Source organism: Miscanthus floridulus, chromosome 6, assembly GCF_019320115.1.
Source record: "Miscanthus floridulus cultivar M001 chromosome 6, ASM1932011v1, whole genome shotgun sequence".
NCBI lineage: Eukaryota > Viridiplantae > Streptophyta > Magnoliopsida > Poales > Poaceae > Miscanthus > Miscanthus floridulus.
The window spans coordinates 72,294,093-72,314,736 of record NC_089585.1 but is presented as its reverse complement, the minus strand read 5'-3'; the positions used below and the strand labels follow the sequence as shown (position 1 = coordinate 72,314,736).

Here is a 20,644-nt window from a genome sequence, read left to right as displayed (position 1 = left end):
TACTACAAGTATTGGTTCTTTATGTAGGTTTGTGATATTGTTGATGGATTATTCTTGTCGATATTTAAACACTTGAATGAGAACTGCAAGGAGGAACTCGAGGCAATAAATAAGCAGTATCCATTTGAACCTCTGAAGGTAAAACATTCGTGCTTATTTTATAGTTCTCATCATGATGCAGTCATCTGGTTTTGTTGCTCAAGCTAATGACTTGAAATACGTTAACCATTCGTGCAGTATCTGGATCAAACCTTGAAGCTCACTTATGAGGAAGGAATTCAAATGTTGAAGGTATAAACTCTAGGCCTGTTTTCCCTGACATATCAACTTGACTACACAAAAGTAGACTAATTTGTCCCAATTGACAGGATGCTGGAACAGAAACGACTCCTATCAGGGTGACCTCAATACTGATGCTGAGAAAAAGCTTGGTCAACTTGTCAAGGAAAAGTAAGTTTATCATACGCTGCTTGTTGCTCCCACTTTTAGAAATGATAATTTAGTGTTCTGTTTGGCGATGGTAGAACGTGGGCAACACTGTAAGGTAGTGTTTGGTTCTAACGACAAGGTGGGGACGATCCATCCTATGCCAAGTGCTCCTTCCGCTCCAATGAGCGAAGTTTTGCTTGGTTCGGCTTGTTTGCCAACTTGAGCCACCTCGTGAGCCAGGGAATAGAGACAAGGATGCCAATTGAGTCCTAGCTGGTGATGTGCGATTTGCAGATGCATATCCTCAATTGCAGCCTTTGCGCTTGCTTCTCTATTTTTAATTTGGTGGCATCAAAAGTGCGTTTTTATCGTCCTCTGTGGATGCATGCTCCACTTGCAGGACTTGAGGATAGCCGTGGGACGCCCAAAGGGGTAATAGAAACGACTAGAGCTGGCAGCTGGTTGCGTCACACGCGTGCGGTGGCCCATGGTCTCGGATAGTTTAGTGTTTTGGGGAGGATTAGGCTTTCTGGCTATTGGGCTGTTTGGGTGGGCCTGTTTTTGGTTTGCCGTTGCTAGATGCTCCTGCTAGTTTGGCCCTGGAGAGGTTCACAAGCCTGCTAGATTATCTCTAATGAGCTGAAAGCTAAGCCTGGCTTAGGTAATTGCAACGAGCCAAGTCTAGCCAGCCATGAACTAGCTGAGCTGATGAGCTTCAGTTTTTCGTCCAGCCCTGGTAGCCACTTCTATAGCGCGCACAAACTTTTCATATTGTTCGACTAATTGTTTGTCAAAGAAGTTTGAATCTTGAAATATACGTGCGCTATATATGTTGGGTCAGAAGGTCTATGTAGGCATGTTGTGAACTTGTCCCATGGTTAAACAAGGGGCTATCATGGGCCAGCTTGGCCATCTGGTTCTGTGCAATTTGGGAAGTACCAAGACTGGTATTCTATTTGATATTTTGCTCCTCTTCCCTTTGTATAGTGATATTAGATCTGCAGCTAAAGTCCTGAATCATCTTTTCTCCACTTTGAGAACGAACATGGTGACCTATATTTTTCCACCACTTATACTCCACTAATTCTTGTTGATATGCATAAGTTATATTCACTTTTATTGTTGCCTTGCTGCACAGCCTAAGATGACGCCTACTTTTATGTTATATATCTGTTTCCAGTCAATTGCTTATTAACTACTAGTATAGTGCCTGTGCTAACGCTACGGCTTTATTCTGAAAATCACATGAAAATAACCAAACAACGAAATTTTTTGATAGTTTAAGTCACACGCAATGGTACATAACGATGTATTTATCTGGAAAACACGCATGCATAACAAGGCATAATAAAGTCATGTCTGACATATCTATCCTACTAATTTATGAGTTTAAGTAGATCTTGCAGTTCCCCAGGGATGTCATATGTACATTCATTTGCGCTGCTCTTCAAAATGTCAACTAAAAATTCCGTCCTCAGTGAATCTGACCTCTGCGAATGATATAGATAATATATAATAAGTTAACTTACTGATTTGGTAGATAACATATAAAATATACATAGAAATATTTTACGCTTACTATGTTGACAAACGATGATAATCTTTCGCCATTCCACAACTTTAGGTAGTTGTAGACAAGGAAGCCTGCCAATTTCCTGGAGAAGAAGAGCCCAAGTGTTTATTTGTTGTAGTTAAATCAAATCACTATTTATTTGATGGTAAGATAAGATAAACACAATATAAGTTGTTACCAGTCCATAGCTTTTGGAAGATATAGTTTTAATTGACGACGCCAGAGGTAAACATTCTCTTTCCATGCAGGATTGACCAATGTCATGGAGAAACTGAAATAATTCAAAACTATCTCTAATATACCATTATATGGCATGATTGGATCTAGACTTGAGTACCATAGTTTTGGAGAATGCGGATCTAGAATGTGCACAATTTTGTTACCCATGTCAAATATGAATAAAATATAGTTCCTATCTCGAAAATATGGCTATAGAATCTGTAAACAAACAAAAAAAACCATAAGTGCAATACAAAATATAAGTTTTCAAAGGAGTTTAATGAACATATATCTTACAGTGCTGCAATTTTGTATTTTGTAGTCCCTATCAGGCCCGCATTGAAGCAATTTTGCTAGTTCTTCATAGTCTATCCAGTCGCAACACCTTGGATCTCGTCCAAACTGAGTTCTCGACTGTTGTTTTTTTTGCAACAATTATCACTATTTAATTAATGATACAACTAACAAATGATTTATATACATTAGTGAAAAATTATATCAACTTACAGCAAACTGGAGGTCCATATAGTGGTATTTGTCTTTCTCCAACATAGAGGCGTTATTGGATGCAGCCATCAAACAGCAAGGTTGAAGCAATTATGATCCATCTCCATATTCTCGTTTAAAATATCGCCAATTTTTCTACGAGTTAAAGAAATCGGATACGGTCATGTGCTTCGGACCCATTCTTTGCTAAAAAACCAGGACAACAAACAAATGAATTATCGTAGCAGTTGTAGCGGGGGTGATGAAAAATCTTTAAATTAGAACAAAATAATTTACTTTAGAATGACTTACTCTAAAGATTCAGGGTCATTATTCAACAGGATGCATGCACGAAATGCAGACAATAGGTCTTGTTTGTTTGTCCATGTTGTTGTACCCGACAGTATCATATCTATTTCATCTGGATTATCGAGCATTACAACATCATTATCAAGATTATTGTTGTCTTCCATATCTTGCTCATCATCCTGTAACCCTCTCGCTGTGTTTAGCGTGGAGTTATACAAGATCGCAGGTAGCTTGAACCTAAAGTTACTTATATCGTCCTAAAAATATGAGCAAGTCGTGATTATTAACCAAACCAAAATAAAAAATATTTAGAAATATTCTTATGAAATTACCTGGGTCACAGCGTCAGATAAAGTTGTTCCAGTCCAGTACTCCATATAATTAAGCATCCATAAACCACAACTTACACTGTGCAAATATTACAAGTAAAATATGAGTGATACAGGTACTGTTGCTGGTGTGACAATATTACAAGGTATAGTTGATCTTTTACCCATCTGTTTGCGCTCTTTTAGTGATCATATGTTTAGTTGGCCAAGATGACACTTCGATACCGTGTTTCCATTTTTTGTCAGTCCAGTTGGATATGCTCTGCTACATGCTTTATCATTCTTTCCATTCCTATTAACTTACCGAAACACCAAGTTTTAGAAAGGGAATATTAAAAAATTTAAAAACAATATGTATGTATGTATATCAATCATAAGCCACACCGTATATTTGAGATCTTGAAAGTTTGACATTTGGTCTCCGAAAGAGTCCAAAACATGTATCTCGCCTATTGAAGCATTAACAATCGCTACGTACCAGTGAAACTTCACAATGTTTATAGGAAGGAACACCTGCAATAATAGAGTTTTATCCAATTTATTTATATTTCTTTTAATCAACAAAAAGTAGCATCTATTAGAGTTTGTGGTCAAGCGTACCATATCAGCCTTCAAATAATTTTGGACCCATGTTTCAACCACGTCATTTCTGCTATAGTTCCATGTCGTTGCAGGGGGCTCTCCATCACGATGTAGCAATTGAGTAATAAAGGTATTTTCTAAGTAAACATCTCCACCTTCTCTATGGAGCAGGTGTTCTTCATGCCGCATCAACTGGATGTACGCACTTATGACCTGCAGGTTTGTAATTTGTCAATTAAAAATTGGCATATATTTTGCATGGACATCAGCTAATGCAAAAGCAGTGTAAAAATGCTTACAGCGCCATTCACTTGCACATCACCATTTAATAGGCAATCCATGTCATCTCTAATTACCCAAGCATCGTGAATTCGGACAAGTAAACTTTTTTCCTTTTTTCCTTTCATGTAGTGAATTACCTTGACATCTTCTTCTGTACACTCACAGTCTGCGTTGAAAATAATTTTATTAATTAATTAATTTCAAAAAAATATAAAAAATAAGATACTATTGAAGAAAATGACTCACCTTGAGGCAGGACCTTTGCATTATTCGCCTTCTTAGGTTTATTATATTGAGGAAAATGACCTCGCCATATGTAGGTGTCTTCGACGGTCGCCGGGCTGTGAGCGGCGTTCGTCGTGGGCACCGTGACCTTGTCGGCTGGAGAAGTGCCCTCGCGAACGGACTGCAGCCTCCTGCCGACGCCTGATCTGAATGCCAGGCTCGGCAGGTCTCGCCACGGCGTTCGCGGCACTGGTTCTGTGTCCTGGTCGCCGCGTACGACGTCGTCGTCCACCGTCGTTTGCGGGTCTGACGGAGCTGTGCCGTCCGGTCGCCGCCGTTTGCAGGATGCCGGTGCCACGTACGCGCGTACGCGGCCCTAGCACGGCGTCCAGGGCTCGAAGCAGTAGTCGCAGTGCAGTCCATCGGCGGCGGCGGCCAAGTGAGTCAGCAGGAGGCGGCGACCATCAACAGGTCGGCGATGGTGGCGAGAGTCGTCCGGAGTCTAGCGTCAACAGGAGGATGCTGCGGTGCGGAGGTTGTCATGCCTTTTTTTCCCGGACTTTCTTTTTTGATGGTTGAATGATCGGTGATTGGATCCTAATTGCCGAGAGCTACGAGGATGCGGGCGGGGAGAGTGCGGAGGTGAGGGGGTGTGAGAAGCCTCCATCAAACATCGTTTCTGGGCCTTTGGATTTGACGTAGATCTATTATGAACCCTTTGATTTTGATAGAGACAAGTTTTCAATTATAGTGGAGATACTATGTTTCTTTATTTTGTAAGCGAACCTTCTGTGTTATTTGTAGGTATGGCACAGATTTCTTCATTCTCTATCGATATCCTTTGGCTGTCCGTCCATTCTACACCATGCCTTGTTATGACAACCCAGCTTACAGCAATTCTTTTGATGTCTTCATTCGAGGTATGCATTATGCTTGTATAATTTCATTATCAAAGATGTGATGCTGTTTTTTTGGGACCAGTGTTGAGTTAAGCAAATGTGTTTTTCCTTTCGAAGCCCAAACTTAACTTAGCAATGTGCTAATGTCATAGGTGAGGAGATCATTTCTGGAGCACAAAGAATACATATACCTGGCCTGTTGGTAAATCGTGCAGTACAGTGTGGAGTTGATGTAAATACTATCTCAGCGTACCTTGAATCATTCAGGTATATGTCTTCTTATCCCAGATGCACAATATTGTTGCATTCTCGCAGTTATGTTCTGGATCCCTTTCTGTATCTGGTACTCATTCTAGTATTTGCTTTCTATTGTAGTTATGGTGCGCCTCCTCATGGGGGTTTTGGGGTGGGCCTGGAGAGGGTTGTGATGCTGTTCTGCGCCCTGAAAAACATCAGGAAGACTTCGCTCTTCCCACGTGACCCACGAAGGCTTACCCCATGACTTCGCACAAACAAATCATGCCCAAAGCTGTTGCAATTCACCGTCGTGACGCTTTATATTGTTTTTGGGCTACTTTTAGATTCAGAGCTATTTTTATTTTGGGCGCGAAATTAAAGTTGCTACTTGGTACTTGCACCGACTCTTTGTTTTTTGGGATGATTGTATTATTGCCCTTATTTTCAACTCTAGCAGCAGTGATCTAACCCATGTACTCATGTTTTTTTTTGAAACGAAACCATGTATTCACGTTTATGTCATGAGTTGCCATGTCCATGGATGAAGAAAGATTTAAGCCAATTTAATAACATATCACAGATGCAATGGAAGAAGAACATGGAGAAACTTTTAGGTAGCTAGCAGAACTAGTTTCTCCATGTTCTCTAATATTTTGCTATTTTTTTAATTGGTGCCTCTGCTCTGCTCATCGTCAGATGGGGAAAGAAGGAAACATGAATCTTAGGTGGTGGCTGTGAACCACTTTACAGTACAGTACTTATTACTAGAAGCGAGTTCTGAAGGCGGGTCTTTTTTTGTGAGTAACTAGGATGTGTTGCACAGTGATGTTACGTTACAGCAGGAATGTGAAATCTATGTGCTTGATTGGTTAGGCACCATCCTCTGTTTTAGATAAATTGAACCTTAGAAGGTATTGATCTGATTATCCTATTATGACTTGTGTGTTTCATGAACAAGATAGGATCATAGATTCAGAAATGTATTTTCTTGTGTGATGGAAGCTGTATATACTGATGCCTTATGATGGAAGTTGAAATGTGTAGTCTATTTTGCCATGTGCTAGTACATTTGTACAGTTGGACACGGCAGCCGCAGTGGATGATGCATTCAATATGTCTAATGAAGTGAAAAATGTTTCACATATGTCTGTTTTTCTTTGCACTGTACTATTGTGGCAACTGTCCAAATCTGGCAACTATCCAAATCTAAGATCCCTGCATACTTGACACATTGTATGTAGGCCGGCCAATTGAAGAACAAATTCTAAGCATCTTGTGTACTATGTCTCATTGCTTGGTTGAAAAGATAGTATTATAATTAACTTCATTGTATGTATTTTCTGAGGAAAGCATAAGAAAAAAAATCCTTTGTCTGAACAGAAGCTCCTACTTATCCTTTCAGCTTTTGAATGTTCCTGCTTATTTTTTTTAGAAAAAATCTTCATGTGCACTGTTGGTAGCCTCTCTTGTGAGTTCATCATTGTGTATGTACTAGTCTATGACTTACTAGCTAAAAATGCACTACACTTACATTGTAGAAACAGAGTTACGGATGCTCAGGGACTTTCTTTCACAGATATGCATATAAGATGTTGAATGCTTGGAACTATAAGATGTTGAATGCTTGCAGTAGCATATGAAAAGGTAAAAACTATCAAACATAAGCGAATCAGCCCAGTTTATTCTGTAGTTGCAGAAACCGCTCTGTTGCTGCGAGTGTTCGTTGGATGTTTTTTCTTTTTTGAAATGATTCGCTGGACGGTAATTTTTTTTTGAAACGGTTTGCTGGACGGTGTTGTTTGTTTGCAGACCACGGGGCACAATCACATCAGCAGAGACGACTTTATTTGCTTCGCAAAACAGGATTTAGAGGCTCCTGATCAATAGTAGGCAGTTGACATGCCATGTACTAATGCAGGGCTCAGCTCTCCGCTGCCTGGCATCTGCTTTGTGTAGTCATTGCCGTGTGGCCAGCCATTGGTAGTGTGTAGTAACACCTGTAGGGCTTAAGATAAGTTTGGGATGAAGTGCACTATCAATTAGTTTTCACAATTACTGTACTCTAAATAATTGTAGTTCTTGTTAACTGTAAGGCTAGTTTGTTTTTTATTTATCTTAATCTTAACAAGGCTACAAACAGGAAAAGTTAACAGTGGGAATTTTCTTCCTTTTTGTTTGTGTAAAGAAAGTTAGGTGGCGTTTGAATGGAGAGATATAGGGGGTAGGATAGGGACAAGGAAATGAATGAACGGCTAAGATTAAATGAGGCGTAAAGAATAGATGGCTAAAATACAATATTACCCTTTCGAGGGTGGGATATCCCTATCCCAATCCCTATCCCGGTCTCATCCAAGTGCCATATCTAGTGCCTGTTTGATTTCCCTTGCTAAAGTTTAGCTGCTAAACTTTAGTCACTTTAGTTACTAAACTGTCAAACAAACTGATTAAAAAGGGACTAAAGTAGTTTAGTCACATTAGTACTCCAAGGAGATGCTAAAGTGCCCAGTGGACAGGGGCTGCTCCTCATTATTACTAGTCCTCCACCCTGATTTGTGCATTCATTAGGGGTAGTTTGGTCTTTATTGAACTATTTTAATGGTCTTTAGTCACTTTTAGTCACTAAAACGAAATAGAAGTGACTAAAGTTTAATCATTGATTTTAGTAGCTAAATTTTAGTCATGAGAAACCAAACAGGGTCTAAGTGTCACAGAACCATTCAATTTATAAGAGCACAAGTACAATAGCAATCACCGAAGCGATCAAACCGTCATACTTGAGCCCATATAAACCCGGTAGTCTAATGAAACCGCGAAGGATCTCAAACAACCAACATACAAACCAAGATCGTAATGATTCAATATAACCAGTCACATGTTACATCACAGTTCACAAATATCTCACATACATCGGAGTTCACATAGTTATAACAAACTGGGTTTAAAGTAGCGAAAGCAAATTAGTTTAACATCAACATCACACATAGTTTAATACAAAGCCAGTTTTATAGTCATCTTCAACCAAAAGCATAAGGGTGAGATGAAATACAGAATGACCATGCCCATGGTACTATTCCTCATCCACTGCAGGAGCAAAGCAGTTCTTGCAGTAGCCGCGATACATAACATTATCTGCAACAATGGGAATAAAACTCTGAGTACGAGAAGGTACTCAGCTAGACTTACCCGTCATCTACTAAAATACTAAGACACCAAGGAGTATGCAAGGCTTTTATCAGTAGAGCTGGTAGACTTTGTTTGCATAAAAAAGCATAAGTTGTCCAATATCTTTCAAAATGTGAATCACCAATTAGTAATCATATCTCATACTACATTAGCAACTATCCTATGCCAAATATGTTGGTACCATTAAGTCATCACAATAATAACCATATCCAGTTGAGTTCTTTCATAATCTCATAACCGACACTTCCATCAATTACTACGATGAAGCGTACTCCTGTCAAGTTCTCACTATCCAAGAGAGACGGCGATTCGAATCGATTCCTACCCAGCTAGGAAATTATTCCTAACACACATCCATACTTCTCCCGTCAGGGTTGCATTAGGTCACCTTTGGGACAACTCAAATATAATCGCGGGTAAGACCAGCACCGCACCCTCAAAGATATAACCAATCTGCCAGGAGGCTCGGAACTCTAACCCGCCCTTAGGCTTATGCCATTAGCTCTCCTGCACATCCTTACTATCTCTAGGGTGCGCACTTTAACTGCTCATGTCCCCGGCTTGAGCTGAGCTACTCGGCTTCACGGTCAGAACGACTTATCCGGCCAACTATGTGAGAGGCATGCGTTCAACATGACAAGATGACCTCCAACGACCGGTCCTTAAATGACACAGACAGAATTACTATGATTATCACAACATAAGACTCCGCCCGGTCTCCAATTATTCAACATCATCAGTTTATGTTCCACGATAGCACAATATAGACAACCGTGATTAAGTTATCACCTATAGCTCGTAGGTGACAAGAAATCACCCGACTTCTACCGGTCTAAGCATAGCTAAGCATAATAAGCGTTCCTGGACTTAAATATGATTCATGGTAGATATTTCTGGACAAGAAAAGGTAATATGCAGCAAATGTTTCCAAACAACTCCTATCACGTAATGCATCAATACGAATAACTTTAGGTGACACTAATAAAGTAGGGAGACTTATAATGCTCCGGGGCTTACCTTTCACGAACGTTGCAGGCTGGTGATCCGAGCACTCGGGAAGATGATCGGCTTCAGGCTCTTCTTCTCTGGGAACCTCCTGGTGCTGCACCTCTTGGTTCTCCTCCTGTGGATCGACATCGAGTTCCACCAACGTGATCTCCTCGATTGCACCTATTGCATGCATATGCATAAGTAAGTCCCATGAATGCATGAGAAGGATCATGGATGATGTGATAAGGGAATGTATATACTGCGATAATGATGTTAAGTTACACAATGATAATAATGCTAACTCCTTGCTTACTGAGTAGGTGCATATCTCTTCTCTATTCATTTCCGATATTCTACACAAGACAATTTCAGAGCTACACAAAGCAGCTACTAGTTTACATCATAACTGAAGTTCTACCTATCCAAATGCTGTGATCTTGGACTTTCTGGAAAGCTTATAAAATTGCCTACAACTCTAATTCAATCACAAAAAGCTATTTCAAACTCTATCCTAACTAAAATAGGCAATCTTATCGGCTCTGTCCAGAAAGTCTAGAAAATAAGCATTTCGGAAGACCAACTTTAAACAGCTATAACTCCTAAACCATTTGGTCTATTGCCCTAAAATTTTAACACAAGATAGATAAAGAAGTTATCTACAACTTTGTTATTAACCATTTTTACAATAAACATCATTATGACTACATAACATACCCAACAACAGAATCTGTCCTAAAACAACTTTAGATTGAATTATAGAGCAATAATATTTTCATTGCATGTGAGCATTCAAAATTGGACATAACCAAGCATACCAACAGTTCAGGAATATCAAATACACCCAAGAAAACATAATGGTAAAACCCAATCTATTTATTTAAATGTGTTTATTAATTTAATTAGATAATTAGATGAAATAACAAATATGTACCAAATGTGCACAATAAATTCTCAGAAAATTACAGTGGATTCCAAGTGCTCCCAATAGACTACTGTAAAAATTTCGTACCATTTGAATATGTATAACACCCTCTACAATAATGACAAGCTAGCAAGGTCTATTTTAGTAAAAATAGTTAAGCCTATAGAAAAGTGTCAAACAACAGATTATATATTTTTCTTAGCTTCATCCTAGTGCCATACTGTACAAAAATTTGCATGGCCACATGTTACTTATTTTTATCCCTACAAATTTCCTCAAAAAATACCATTTATTAATAGATAACTAGAAAGACCCTAATCCAAACAAGTTTACAGCAAGTTTATTATTTTTTCTAGCTAGAGCATGTCAACACAAGACCAGCAAAATTAGAATCATAATTTTATCACTTTTCTAGCTCAAGATATATAATTTACAAGATTGTAAACATTCAAAAAGCACTTATCTAGATACATTTAAATCACTTTAAAAAATACTAGAAACTGTATATTTCATATTTTTATAAAATACTACACTTCATGAGGAATACAACAAAATTTGGTTCACCAAAATTGGACATCTACAACTCAACTTATGATTTTTCAAGGTTTGCATACATTTCTGAAATAAATGAACTAGCATTCAAATCTATAGCCGCTGACAGCTGGGGCCCATGAGTCAGCCGGGCCTACGCATCATAGGTACAAATTAGAGCACCGGCACTGACCAGCTGGAGTTCGCCTGATGGTGAGCTCTCCGGCGACGGCACCGGCACCACAACTTTCCCCAAGACCTTTCGCACACACATGGCTAGCTAGCTAGGTCGATTACAGACGCAAAGGGTGACAGCGGCGCTCATGGCGGCATAGCGGGTGTGGGTAGATGGTGAGCCACCAGAGTTGGTCGAGATAGCCCAAATTAGGGTTCGGTCGAGATTCTACATCCTACGACGAATCTAGCGCGCACACAAGCATGGCAAACGGTGGTCGGAGGCGGCCCGGCCACATGCGGCGTGGCACGGCGGCGAGACGACCGATGTCCACAGCGTTGCATAGGAGGCTTACCATGCACTGCTAGCTAGTCAAGGGGTTCGTTGAGGTGATGGGAACATGGTGGAGCTATGACTACGGCGAGCGAGCGGTGCGAGCACAGCACGAAGCCAAGCGGCCGACAATGGCGTTGGAGGTGAGGGCTGCTGCTGTGGGCGGTGCATGAGCGAGTGAAGTAGTAGAGAGGGAGAGAGCGCAAGGGACTGAATGAACTAAGTCGCGCGTGTTCTCCTTAAGCGCGCGCCAGCACACAGCGATGGGGGGCTGACGTCGGCCAGCGATAGCCACGCGGCAGCCAGACTCTGTCCATGGCCGGCCACCCACGGTGACGCGACGACAGTCATTAGAGCTCATGTTCGTGACTGACAGCGGCAAAAGATGATGCCCAAGCTCCTAATCCATGGCTCATTAGTGAAAACTTTCTTAACAAAAGTTGAAGATCTACATACCAGCTCCAACATCTCTTAAATGATCAAGGTCTAAATCGCAACGGTTAGGAAGATACATCACTCCAAAGTCAGGCACGTTGTTGACTGAAATATGGTCAGCAGTCTACCTAGGGGTATGCCCAAGGTAGTAGATTGTCGGCAGACTAGATGCGCAAGCCACAAATAAGACGGTGACGCAAGACAGACACGAGGTTTTATCCAGGTTCGGCCGCCAAGAAGGCGTAATACCTACGTCCCGCGTCTGATTGTATTGTTGTATGTCAATGAGAGATGTTTTTAGAGGGGTCCCCTGCCCGCCTTATATAGTCCGAAAGGCAAGGTTACAGATCTGGAAACTAATCCTAGCCAGTTACAATTGCCATACATGGCCGGATAAGGATTCATATTGCTAACCGACCAGGATCTTGCTTGGTCACCAAATCTGTTTTGACTCCTTATGCGGGACTCCGAACAGGTTGGCCGGGCCATGTGTCATCTTTTGGTGGACCGAACCCACTGATCTGGGCTGGCCTAAGCCTAGCCATAAGGGTATAGGGGTTAATACCCCCACAGCTAGTCCCCGAGCACCATGTATTATGCTGCGACACACCATTTTAACCTTCTCCGACAAGTAAGGCTCGAGTCCTTGACATCTCTGACCTATCATCATCGCCGGAGAAATAGGTTGTCTGAAGAATGTATGGTGCTCTTAAGAAAAAAGAAAAAGATTTCCATCCTGGGAAGTGTGCCCACTTGTATTTCTGAAAAGAAATGTAAGTGGTCTTGAAGCGTAGCGTCCTTGAACATCAGAGGCGTAGGGGTCGAAAAACAAATACATTTACCACAAGGTGAAGTGTGCCCACTTAGTCCCCGAGCTTGGTAGTAGGTGACGTAGTCACGTGGTGCCAGGGTCTAAATAGAATTCCCAGTTAAGTTGAAAACCCAATTGCTGTATAGACAATACGAGATGCACCGGCAGGTGCATCGTACCGATGTAGTCCCTGAGCTTACTGGAAGGCGAAGTATGAGCCTTGTAGCAAGGTCTAAATAAATGTCTCTCAACTGTATGTGAGTACAAACCACATGTAGCCGAGAAGAACCATTCTCCGAGCAGTGGTCAGGGATAGTCCCCGAGCACTTTAGTAATCCTTACAATCATTCAAAGCATAGGGGTCGATTAAATAAACACATTCACCGCAAGGTGAAGTGTGCCCACTTAGTCCCTGAGCCTGGTAGTAGGTGACGCAGGCATGTGATGCTAGGGTCTAAAAAGAATTTATACTGAAGTTAAGAATCCAATCGTCGTGCAAGCAAAACGAGATGCACCGGTAGGTGCATCGTACCGATGTAGTCCCCGAGCTTGCTGGAAGGCAAAGTAGGAGCCTTGTAGCAAGGTCTAAATAAATGTCTCTCAACTGTATGTGAGTACAAATCACATGTAGCCAAGGAGAACCATTCTCTGGGCAGTGGTCGGGACAGTCCTCGAGCACATTAGTAGTCGGAGCAGTCCCCGAGCACGGCAGTGGTCGGAGCAATCCCCGAGCATGGCAGTGGTCTAGGGTAGTCCCCTGAACATGGCAGTGGTTTAGGCTGTCCCCGAGCACGGCAGTGGTCTGATCCATCCTTGAGCACAAGACATGCAGCGAAAATACGAACGCCGCTTGTATTATTATTTGGTGTATTTATTTATCTCCTTTCTCTGTCAAGTCCAGTCTGACATGTCTGGTTAAAAAAGCAGACAGGTATAGTGTGGCACCCTGTCTTCTTGCTCTTTTCTGGCAAACAGTCACTTGGCACCTGTATGGAGGTGCGTTAGTGTGGGCCCTCTTACACTATCAACGAAGAGGTGCATACACTGGTAATGAAGGGGCGCGTTTATTGGCTGTAGATCTCGAGGTTGTGTGAACAACTGTCTGCAGCGCGTGCGCACGTCTCCCAAGAATCTCAGGCGGATGAAATGATGGAGCTCTTTATTATTTATAATATAGACCTAGTAAGTTACTTGTACCGATCCCCATCGTCATTCGCCGCCACAACCTTCTTCTTCTCCTTGCCAAACCCTATTCCTCCAAAAATCATCACCAATCCCCCCGCCACCGCATCCACCCCCTTAGTAAGGACAGATTAATGGTGAAGAGAGACGCCCAAAAGAAAGGCGGAGTCATGGCGAAGGAGTGGTGGAAGTCGCGGAGCAATGAGCAGACCATCGAAGACCTCATCAGCCATGGGAGTGCTCCACAACAAGGCACTCACGAGATGGCGTGCATTGGAAGGAGAAAGCTTCCCCTATCCACAACCAAGTGAGATTGTGGTTTTCGAGGATTTCTTCAAATGGGGTTTTGGGGTTCTAGTGCACCCTTTCCTTCAGGGTCTCTGCTTGTATTACGAGATTGGGATTTGCAATCTGCATCCCAACTCGATTCTTCTTGTCTCCACCTTCATCCATCTCTGCGAGGCCTATGGTGGCTTCCAGCCCCATTTCGACCTCTTTCGCCACCTATTCTATCTGCAGAAGAAAGGGAGCGGTGGCTCGAAGATAGCCGGAGGCGTCTACCTCAATCTGTGTGACAGTATGAAAGCCCAATACTTGCACTGCCCCTAGAACACCTCGCTGGACGAATGGTACAAGAAGTGGTTCTACATCCATGAAGAGCCAAACACAATCACCCTATGCGATGTGGGGTTGATTTTGGAGAAGAAGAACAGCTGGTCGGAGAAGCCTAAGAACTTGGAGCAGATCGCAGAACTGCTCGGGATGATCCCGTGGGGAAGGCTGGATGATCCAAGCGTGGTCGGGAACTTCATCAGCCGAAGGATCCAGCCCTGCCAGAAGAGGATACATCCTGGCTTCGAGTACCAGGGAAGCGTAGATCCAACAAGGACTAGGAAAGAGGCGCTCGACAAGATAGAAGTCAAGGCCAGGATTGGGGAGCTATTCAACCTGGCCGATCCTAATTATGTTAGGTTAAACAACATCGAGCACACCTTCAAGCTGGCCCGACCTCCCCCAAAGGTAAATGATACTTCCTTGTACCTGTAGAATCATGTTGTAACAAGAAATTGACTGTTGTCTCCTTTATGTTTCTCAGAGTAATGGTCGTGACCGGGCAGCAGTGTTCGTGTCTCCACCCCCTGTTGTGGATTGGCCGCAAGTTGCCAGCCCAGCCGTCCAGACCAGCGCCAGGACCGAAGCCGTCCACTGGGCGGCACTCGAGGTTGTGGAGGATGCATCGACCAGAGCTGCTAGCAAGCGACCGGCTGCCAACAAACGGCGCCAAGCCATCTTCCCCCTTTCAGACGACGAAGCAGAGGATGCGGACATCTTCTAGGCTCGTCCCTCGAAAGAGGAGGAGGCAAATGGGGTCGATGGAGCAGGGTGGCTCCTCTGTGCCAGCAGTGATCGCATCACCGACCACTGTAACACAGAGGACTAGCGAGGGAAGTGTCGAGCATCAAACCCTAGCGCCAGTATCAGTCATCGGAAAAGACCCGATGGAACCCGCCGAGCACGTGGAGCAGGCACGATCGAAGAGACGCTCCTTTGCCACATCATTCCATGCTTCCAAGCTGTAAGTATCTGTAACTTTGATGTAAGCTTATAATTTGTATTGAATATTATTGTCTTCTGAACTTTTCCCTGGTGTATCAGGTCGGCGTCCACTGAAAATCTCGACCAGCTAGCCGAATGTGGCATGGCTTCGCTAGTATTGGCGGAAAGAGCTACTCAGCGGCCAGTTGTGGAGGAACCTGAAGAAGAAATCCCACCGGAACCTGAGCAGATGGGCGACCAGACGTCAATCCCCGAGTAGATGGTCAAGAAGACAGCCGAGCAAAGTACAAGTGCTCCAAGCACAAACCCTACTACAGTAGGTACCTTGGCACTAAGGGAACCAGTCCAAGCCAAGGAGCAGCAATGGGGGTTGGCGCAGAGCACGCTAGCCGATGCTATAGCTCGTGGGAAAGCCATGGTGGTTGCGGAGACTGTAGACTCTAGACCAGCGCCGCCCCCTGAACAAGAGGTCGAAGAGGATGAAGTAGAAGAAATCCTAGGCTGTCCCCAAGATAAATGACAACATGTATATGTGTCGTGCTGGCAGAATGATGAGTGGGTTATGCATGAAGAAATCCCTAGAGGTCGAAGAGACCCTAAGAGTTGAACGGGTGACAAAGCGTCTGGTGACAGAAGTCCAGGTATGTTTGGCTTGACCACTTGACCCTGTTATGTAGTCAATCTATCTGACTTAGCTTGTTTATATGCAGGACTTGATGAAGACCGTGAAGTATCAAAAGAGGTGCTTCGACCAGATTGAGGGAATCACGGCGAACAATAAAGAACTAGCGGCCGAGGTGGAACACTTGCGCTGCCAACTTGAAGCCAGCCGACTAGGAGAGGACAGAGCTAGAGGCATAGAACCAGAACTTGGTTGGCCAGCTCAATAACAAAGAGCGGGAAAAAACAAGTAAGTTGTCATTTTATTACAGCAAGTGTGTAACGCGTGTTGTTGCGTTGTTGGTAGTGACGGCTGTAATGCAGGCTTAGAAGCTGAAGTAACCCGCCTCCAAGAGGGGAATAGCCGCATGACCGTAAAGTGTGGTCGTCTAAAGGAGGACAATGAGAAACTGGCACGCAACCAGTCTCAACTCTAGGACCACACCACCAAAATGAAGGAGGAACTGAAAAGTATGTATTCTAGACCACCTTTCTCATTTTGTTGCCCGCCTTGTCTTGTTGTGCCATTACATTTGATGTCTTGTATGGTGTTCAGTTTTAAAAGTCAATGCCAAGAGGCATCTAGAAGCCATGATCAAAGAGCGTGACGGCTAGGAAAGCAAGATGCCTCGAGGCCACCGAGGATCGGGACACATGGAAGAACCGGTGCCAGGAAGTGGCAACTGGCATTGTGCCCGTCCTCGACCTTATCGACCCGGCGCTCATAGAGGAAGAGCGAAGGACGCCCCAGCTCGAACTAGTCAAGAGATGCAGACAAGCATGGGGATGGTTCCAAGAGTTCAGTGAAGGAGGCGGGTGAGTACACGGGTGCCCATGTGCTAAGCATGGTGCATGCCCACTACCCCCTGATCGATCTCAAGCGCCTAGGAAGCTGGATACTCAAAGGAGGTAGACCCCGACAAGGCAGAGGAGCTTCGGATGGCCTAGCTAGACCTGTCGTCAAAGATAATTGGCAACATTAACCTGTGTGGAGGTGGGACAGCACCTATACAGGGGACGCCATCGACAAGTTAGCTGGAAACGCCATCAGTTGCAAGCCAACCGACGAAGCCTGCTGTCTCGACCAGCCAGGCATCGGCGGGGCCATCCCCTTTAGCTTGACTAGCACAAGAGTCCCCAAGACCCGAGTAGGGTATCGTAAGCAGCGAGTAGTAGGTGTCGCGCCCCCCGACCAGCCAATGTAATAGGATTAGAGCTATAGAAGGAGGGAATAGTTGTGTTATTGTAAACTTGGGCCTCTTCAGGCAAGCTTGTAATAACGTAACTGTATATCATTATAAGCTTGTTTGCTTTGTATAAAACATTTTTAAGCTTGAAACTTATGTTGGTGTAACTAAGTGAGAACATGTTAACATTCTATTTAGTTGTACCATTTTGCTCGACACATCATCCCGAAAAGTTTGTGCGGCCCTAGTTTGCCATGTGGTCGGAGTGTGAGGTTCGTGACCTGTGCACACATAGACACGGACAAGTCAAACCAAGGGGGACCTGCTGATCACCCATAACGTAGAGAACGGATCCCATGCACATGTTGGGAGGAACCAGAGACAGGGCCTACTCCGAAAAACCATAGAATGAGTGGTGGTCGGCTTTTACTGGCTAAGTTAGAATAACCATAAAATTCGAAGTGACACATTAGAGTGGTCGGAGAAATCATAATAGCTTTATTGAAGTAAATCGAAAATACAAGAGAGGTACATATCTCAGTAGTTAAGCATAGAAATGTCTAAGCTTGTCGATGTGCCATGAGTTTGGTATGTCAGTACCGTCCATGTGAGCTAACCTATAAGACAGTTGGTTGTGTGACCTCCTTGATCATGAAAGGACCCTCCCATGGGGTTGCGAGTTTATGGACACTAGCCTGGTTCGTCTTCCACTTTAGGAATAGGTCCCCAACCATGAAGAACCGCTCTTTAACGTTCTTGTTGTAATACCTGCACAAAACAGCAAGGTATTTGGCCGTACGTACACAAGAATCGAGCTGCTTCTCTTCTGTGCTGTTCACTTCTAGTTCCCGTACTTCATTGACCCTTCCTTCGTCGCAGTTCTCTACCCGTGGTGATCTGAAAGCTATATCTGCTAGAAGGACTGCCTCAGCACCGTAAACCATAAAGTACGGTGAGACGCCGGTGTTATGACTGGGCTAAGTTCTGAGGCCTCAGACCACGGCTGGTAACTCTTTGAGCCATCTTCCGAGAGCTTTGTCATTTTCTCTATACATCCTCTTCTTCAATGCATCTAAGATCATGCCATTGGCTCGCTCGACTCGTCCATTAGCTCTAGGGTGCGCTACCGAGACGTATTTTACTACTATGCTCCTTTCATCGCAGAAGTCCCAAAAAGCGTTCCCAGTGAATTGAGTACCCAGATCAGTGATGATGCTGTTGGGTATGCCAAAATGGTGGATGACCTGGTCGAGGAACATGATAGCCTTTTCTGAGGATGCCTGTACCAGAGGCATGTATTCTATCCACTTAGAAAATTTATCGATCAGCACAAAGACACATGTAAATTTCCCTAGAGCCGGTTTGAAGGGCCCGATCATATACAGTCCCTAGCATGCAAAAGGCCAAGAGGCTGGTATTGTCTAGATCTCATGTGCTAGTATGTGGATCCTCTTGGCGAAGAACTGACAACCCTCACAGTGGTGGACTAGCTTCTCTGCATCGGCTACTGCTGACGGATAATAGAACCCTGCTCAGAAAGCCTTGCCAACCAGCGTTCTTGAGGCCGCGTGGTTGCCGCAGGAGCCAGAGTGGATTTGGTCTAGGAGATGTTCGCCATCCTCCTGGGTTATACACTTCATCAAGATTTCCTCCTTTGCGTTCTTGCGCCATAGCTTGCCATCGACGAGCAGGTACTGCTTACTACGATGCATTAGGTGCTCGTTCTCTGTCCGATCAGTGTAACCACTGCCATATGTTAGATACTTGATGAAAGGTATTCTCCAGTCGGGCTCACGGGTGGTCGAAGGGGGCTTGACGGTGCTTGATGCCAGGAACCGTAGCCACCAATTGCTAGTCTGGAAGCTTGTCTGGCGTGGAATCTTCCTCTTCGATGGAAGACGTGAGCAGGTCTTGGACGAATACGTCATGTGAGATTTTTGCTTGGGATGATCCTAACTTTGACAATGCATCCGCTGCTTGATTCTTGTCCCGGACCACATGTATGTACTCGATGCCATAGAACCTGCCTTCCAGCTTTCTGATCAATTTGCAGTATGCATCCATCTTCTCGCTGGTTGTGTCCTAGTCCTTGTTGAGTTGGTTGATGACTAGAGTAGAGTCTCCGTAGACATAGAGACATTTAACGCCAAGCTCAACCGCAATGTGCAAACCATGTAGGCATGCTTCGTACTCGGTGGCATTATTAGATGCTGGGAAATAAATCCTGAGGACGTAACGGAGCTGCTCCTTGGATGGTGACATGAAAAGGACTCCTGCTCCCGCACCGTCAATGTTGAGAGAGCCATCGAAGTACATCGTCCAATACTCGTCGGTTTCGGTAGAGGTGGGCGTGCTTAAGTCTGTCTATTCGACGATGAAATCGACAAGTGCCTGAGACTTGATTGTAGTGCGGCTTGCAAACTCCAAGGAAAAGGGGCATATCTCCATTGCCCATTTGACGATGCGCCCATTCGCATCCTTGTTGCTAATGATGTCTCGTAGAGGGTACTCAGTCATGACCACCACACGATATCCGTCGAAGTAGTGTTTCAACTTTCGGGATGTTATCAGTATGGCGTAGATCAACTTCTGAATCTACAGGTACCTAGTCTTGGACTCATTGAGTACCTCACTAATGAAATAGATTGGTTGCTGTACCTTGTAGATGTGGCTGGGCTCATCTTGCTCGACCACCATGGCCGTGGAGACTACTCGATTAGTAGCCGCAATGTAAAGCAAGCAGTGTTTTGTCTTCTCTTGGAGCAGTGAGGACCGGAGATGATGTAAGGTATTGTTTCAACTGTGTGAAGGCAGCGTCTGCTTCCTCCGACCACTCAAATTTTTCGGATGCTTTGAGTAGTTTGAAGAACGGTAATCCTTTTTCGCCTAATCTTGATATGAAACGGCTGAGGGTGGCCATGCACCCGGTGAGCTTCTTCATGTCCAAGACAGCTTTGACTTTCTCTGGGTTAGGGCGTATGCCGTCGTGACTGACGACGTTGCCAAGTAGTATGCCAGAAGGAACACCAAAGATGCACTTCTCTGGGTTTAATTTCCACTGGAATGTGTTAAGGGCTACAAAGGTGCGTTCCAGGTTGTCAACAAGGG

General features: G+C 43.9%; 1 long non-coding RNA gene and 1 pseudogene across 1 annotated transcript; one reads left to right on the top strand and one right to left on the bottom strand.

Annotated features, from left to right (window-relative positions):
* The window catches only part of LOC136458370 (aspartate--tRNA ligase 2, cytoplasmic-like), a 36,244-nt pseudogene extending 30,409 nt beyond the window's left edge, over positions 1-5,835 (top strand).
* LOC136458369 (uncharacterized) lies at positions 3,586-4,357 on the bottom strand. The gene is made up of 4 exons (XR_010759978.1): positions 4,227-4,357; positions 3,946-4,140; positions 3,795-3,858; positions 3,586-3,644 (listed from the first exon to the last, which is right to left on the bottom strand). It is a non-coding gene; the product is annotated as an uncharacterized lncRNA (long non-coding RNA).
* Positions 5,836-20,644: the final 14,809 nt, after the last annotated feature.